The sequence below is a fragment of the Doryrhamphus excisus genome, chromosome 3 (genome assembly GCF_030265055.1).
Source record: "Doryrhamphus excisus isolate RoL2022-K1 chromosome 3, RoL_Dexc_1.0, whole genome shotgun sequence".
NCBI lineage: Eukaryota > Metazoa > Chordata > Actinopteri > Syngnathiformes > Syngnathidae > Doryrhamphus > Doryrhamphus excisus.
In genome coordinates, this window is record NC_080468.1 from 30360786 (window position 1) to 30366785 (window position 6000).

Here is a 6000-nt window from a genome sequence, read left to right on the forward strand (position 1 = left end):
AGCTAAAATGAGAAAATTTGTTTCTCTCGCTGTGATAATGTATTTCAAGCAACCTAGAGGCTTTGTGGTAAAAATTTTCTCCATATATGGCACTTGTGTGCCACGTCCAAAAAAGCACTCCACTCGTTTAGAGAAAAGCGTTTTGGCACTTATGGAACACATTTAGTGTGATGTGCATTATTTGCTTGGCTCACACAACCGTTGTTCAAAAAAGCGCTTTATTCGCTCTCAAATACTTTGTGAGCAAAGGATGATACGGCGCGTCATTGTACACCAGCGGAAGGTGCCAGGAGGCTCATCCCAAGTGTGCCTGACGCAGCTTCTCATCCCGTTCTATCTGCAACAGTTTCGTGTGGCTGAGAAGCACTGCTGTGGAGTTACAGCTAAAATGAGAACATTTGTTTCTCTCGCTGTGATAATGTATTTCAAGCAACCTATAGGCTTTGTGGTAAAAATTTTCTCCATATATGGCACATGTGTGCCACGTCCAAAAAAGCACTCACTCGCTCAGAGAAAAGCGATTTGGCACTTATGGAACACATTTAGTGTGATGTGCTTTATTGCTTGGCTCACACAACCGTTGTTCAAAACAGCACTTTATTCGCTCTCAAATACATTGTGAGCAAAGGATGATACGGCGCGTCAATGTGAACCCGCGGAAGGTGCCAGGAGGCTCATTCCAAGTGTGCCTGACGCAGCTTCTCATCCCGTTCTATCTGCAACAGTTTCGTGTGGCTGAGAAGCACTGCTGTGGAGTTACAGCTAAAATGAGAAAATTAGTTTCTCTCGCTGTGATAATGTATTTCAAGCAACCTATAGGCTTTGTGGTAAAAATTTTCTCCATATATGGCACATGTGTGCCACGTCCAAAAAAGCACTCACTCGCTCAGAGAAAAGCGTTTTGGCACTTATGGAACACATTTAGTGTGATGTGCTTTATTGCTTGGCTCACACAACCGTTGTTCAAAAAAGCACTTTATTCGCTCTCAAATACATTGTGAGCAAAGGATGATACGGCGCGTCAATGTGAACCAGCGGAAGGTGCCAGGAGGCTCATTCCAAGTGTGCCTGACGCAGCTTCTCATCCCGTTCTATCTGCAACAGTTTCGTGTGGCTGAGAAGCACTGCTGTGGAGTTACAGCTAAAATGAGAAAATGTGTTTCTCTCGCTGTGATAATGTATTTCAAGCAACCTATAGGCTTTGTGGTAAAACTTTTCTCCATATATGGCACATGTGTGCCACGTCCAAAAAAGCACTCCACTCGCTCAGAGAAAAGCGTTTTGGCACTTTTGGAACACATTTAGTGTGATGTGCTTTATTGCTTGGCTCACACAACCGTTGTTCAAAAAAGCACTTTATTCGCTCTCAAATACATTGTGAGCAAAGGATGATACGGCGCGTCATTGTAAACCAGCGGAAGGTGCCAGGAGGCTCATTCCAAGTGTGCCTGACGCAGCTTCTCATCCCGTTCTATCTGCAACAGTTTCGTGTGGCTGAGAAGCACTGCTGTGGAGTTACAGCTAAAATGAAAAAAATGTGTTTCTCTCGCTGTGATAATGTATTTCAAGCAACCTATAGGCTTTGTGGTAAAAAATGTCTCCATATATGGCACATGTGTGCCACGTCCAAAAAAGCACTCCACTCGCTCAGAGAAAAGCGTTTTGGCACTTATGGAACACATTTAGTGTGATGTGCTTTATTGCTTGGCTCACACAACCGTTGTTCAAAAAAGCACTTTATTAGCTCTCAAAAGCATTGTGAGCAAAGGATGATACGGCGCATCAATGTGAACCAGCGGAAGGTGCCAGGAGGCTCATTCCAAGTGTGCCTGACGCAGCTTCTCATCCCCTTCTATCTGCAACAGTTTCGTGTGGCTGAGAAGCACTGCTGTGGAGTTACAGCTAAAATGAGAAAATGTGTTTCTCTCGCTGTGATAATGTATTTCAAGCAACCTATAGGCTTTGTGGTAAAACTTTTCTCCATATATGGCACATGTGTGCCACGTCCAAAAAAGCACTCCACTCGCTCAGAGAAAAGCGTTTTGGCACTTTTGGAACACATTTAGTGTGATGTGCTTTATTGCTTGGCTCACACAACCGTTGTTCAAAAAAGCACTTTATTCGCTCTCAAATACATTGTGAACAGAGGATGATACGGCTCGTCATTGTAAACCAGCGGAAGGTGCCAGGAGGCTCATTCCAAGTGTGCCTGACGCAGCTTCTCATCCCGTTCTATCTGCAACAGTTTCGTGTGGCTGAGAAGCACTGCTGGGAGTTACAGCTAAAATGAGAAAATGTGTTTCTCTCGCTGTGATAATGTATTTCAAGCAACGTATAGGCTTTGGGGTAAAAATTTTCTTCATATATGGCACATGTGTGCCACGTCCAAAAAAGCACTCCACTCGCTCAGAGAAAAGCGTTTTGGCACTTTTGGAACACATTTAGTGTGATGTGCTTTATTGCTTGGCTCACACAACCGTTGTTCAAAAAAGCACTTTATTCGCTCTCAAATACATTGTGAACAGAGGATGATACGGCGCGTCATTGTAAACCAGCGGAAGGTGCCAGGAGGCTCATTCCAAGTGTGCCTGACGCAGCTTCTCATCCCGTTCTATCTGCAACAGTTTCGTGTGGCTGAGAAGCACTGCTGTGGAGTTACAGCTAAAATGAGAAAATTTGTTTCTCTCGCTGTGATAATGTATTTCAAGCAACCTAGAGGCTTTGTGGTAAAAATTTTCTCCATATATGGCACTTGTGTGCCACGTCCAAAAAAGCACTCCACTCGTTTAGAGAAAAGCGTTTTGGCACTTATGGAACACATTTAGTGTGATGTGCATTATTTGCTTGGCTCACACAACCGTTGTTCAAAAAAGCACTTTATTCGCTCTCAAATACTTTGTGAGCAAAGGATGATACGGCGCGTCATTGTACACCAGCGGAAGGTGCCAGGAGGCTCATCCCAAGTGTGCCTGACGCAGCTTCTCATCCCGTTCTATCTGCAACAGTTTCGTGTGGCTGAGAAGCACTGCTGTGGAGTTACAGCTAAAATGAGAACATTTGTTTCTCTCGCTGTGATAATGTATTTCAAGCAACCTATAGGCTTTGTGGTAAAAATTTTCTCCATATATGGCACATGTGTGCCACGTCCAAAAAAGCACTCACTCGCTCAGAGAAAAGCGATTTGGCACTTATGGAACACATTTAGTGTGATGTGCTTTATTGCTTGGCTCACACAACCGTTGTTCAAAACAGCACTTTATTCGCTCTCAAATACATTGTGAGCAAAGGATGATACGGCGCGTCAATGTGAACCCGCGGAAGGTGCCAGGAGGCTCATTCCAAGTGTGCCTGACGCAGCTTCTCATCCCGTTCTATCTGCAACAGTTTCGTGTGGCTGAGAAGCACTGCTGTGGAGTTACAGCTAAAATGAGAAAATTAGTTTCTCTCGCTGTGATAATGTATTTCAAGCAACCTATAGGCTTTGTGGTAAAAATTTTCTCCATATATGGCACATGTGTGCCACGTCCAAAAAAGCACTCCACTCGCTCAGAGAAAAGCGTTTTGACACTTATGGAACACATTTAGTGTGATGTGCTTTATTGCTTGGCTCACACAACCGTTGTTCAAAAAAGCACTTTATTCGCTCTCAAATGCATTGTGAGCAAAGGATGATACGGCGCGTCAATGTGAACCAGCGGAAGGTGCCAGGAGGCTCATTCCAAGTGTGCCTGACGCAGCTTCTCATCCCGTTCTATCTGCAACAGTTTCGTGTGGCTGAGAAGCACTGCTGTGGAGTTACAGCTAAAATGAAAAAAATGTGTTTCTCTCGCTGTGATAATGTATTTCAAGCAACCTATAGGCTTTGTGGTAAAAAATGTCTCCATATATGGCACATGTGTGCCACGTCCAAAAAAGCACTCCACTCGCTCAGAGAAAAGCGATTTGGCACTTATGGAACACATTTAGTGTGATGTGCTTTATTGCTTGGCTCACACAACCGTTGTTCAAAAAAGCACTTTATTCGCTCTCAAATACATTGTGAGCAAAGGATGATACGGCGCGTCATTGTAAACCAGCGGAAGGTGCCAGGAGGCTCATTCCAAGTGTGCCTGACGCAGCTTCTCATCCCGTTCTATCTGCAACAGTTTCGTGTGGCTGAGAAGCACTGCTGGGAGTTACAGCTAAAATGAGAAAATGTGTTTCTCTCGCTGTGATAATGTATTTCAAGCAACGTATAGGCTTTGGGGTAAAAATTTTCTTCATATATGGCACATGTGTGCCACGTCCAAAAAAGCACTCCACTCGCTCAGAGAAAAGCGTTTTGGCACTTTTGGAACACATTTAGTGTGATGTGCTTTATTGCTTGGCTCACACAACCGTTGTTCAAAAAAGCACTTTATTCGCTCTCAAATACATTGTGAACAGAGGATGATACGGCGCGTCATTGTAAACCAGCGGAAGGTGCCAGGAGGCTCATTCCAAGTGTGCCTGACGCAGCTTCTCATCCCGTTCTATCTGCAACAGTTTCGTGTGGCTGAGAAGCACTGCTGTGGAGTTACAGCTAAAATGAGAAAATTTGTTTCTCTCGCTGTGATAATGTATTTCAAGCAACCTAGAGGCTTTGTGGTAAAAATTTTCTCCATAAATGGCACTTGTGTGCCACGTCCAAAAAAGCACTCCACTCGTTTAGAGAAAAGCGTTTTGGCACTTATGGAACACATTTAGTGTGATGTGCATTATTTGCTTGGCTCACACAACCGTTGTTCAAAAAAGCACTTTATTCGCTCTCAAATACTTTGTGAGCAAAGGATGATACGGCGCGTCATTGTACACCAGCGGAAGGTGCCAGGAGGCTCATCCCAAGTGTGCCTGACGCAGCTTCTCATCCCGTTCTATCTGCAACAGTTTCGTGTGGCTGAGAAGCACTGCTGTGGAGTTACAGCTAAAATGAGAACATTTGTTTCTCTCGCTGTGATAATGTATTTCAAGCAACCTATAGGCTTTGTGGTAAAAATTTTCTCCATATATGGCACATGTGTGCCACGTCCAAAAAAGCACTCACTCGCTCAGAGAAAAGCGATTTGGCACTTATGGAACACATTTAGTGTGATGTGCTTTATTGCTTGGCTCACACAACCGTTGTTCAAAAAAGCACTTTATTCGCTCTCAAATACATTGTGAGCAAAGGATGATACGGCGCGTCATTGTACACCAGCGGAAGGTGCCAGGAGGCTCATCCCAAGTGTGCCTGACGCAGCTTCTCATCCCGTTCTATCTGCAACAGTTTCGTGTGGCTGAGAAGCACTGCTGTGGAGTTACAGCTAAAATGAGAAAATGTGTTTCTCTCGCTGTGATAATGTATTTCAAGCAACCTATAGGCTTTGTGGTAAAAATTTTCTCCATATATGGCACATGTGTGCCACGTCCAAAAAAGCACTCACTCGCTCAGAGAAAAGCGATTTGGCACTTATGGAACACATTTAGTGTGATGTGCTTTATTGCTTGGCTCACACAACCGTTGTTCAAAAAAGCACTTTATTCGCTCTCAAATACATTGTGAGCAAAGGATGATACGGCGCGTCAATGTGAACCAGCGGAAGGTGCCAGGAGGCTCATTCCAAGTGTGCCTGACGCAGCTTCTCATCCCGTTCTATCTGCAACAGTTTCGTGTGGCTGAGAAGCACTGCTGTGGAGTTACAGCTAAAATGAGAAAATGTGTTTCTCTCGCTGTGATAATGTATTTCAAGCAACCTATAGGCTTTGTGGTAAAACTTTTCTCCATATATGGCACATGTGTGCCACGTCCAAAAAAGCACTCCACTCGCTCAGAGAAAAGCGTTTTGGCACTTTTGGAACACATTTAGTGTGATGTGCTTTATTGCTTGGCTCACACAACCGTTGTTCAAAAAAGCACTTTATTCGCTCTCAAATACATTGTGAGCAAAGGATGATACGGCGCGTCATTGTAAACCAGCGGAAGGTGCCAGGAGGCTCATTCCA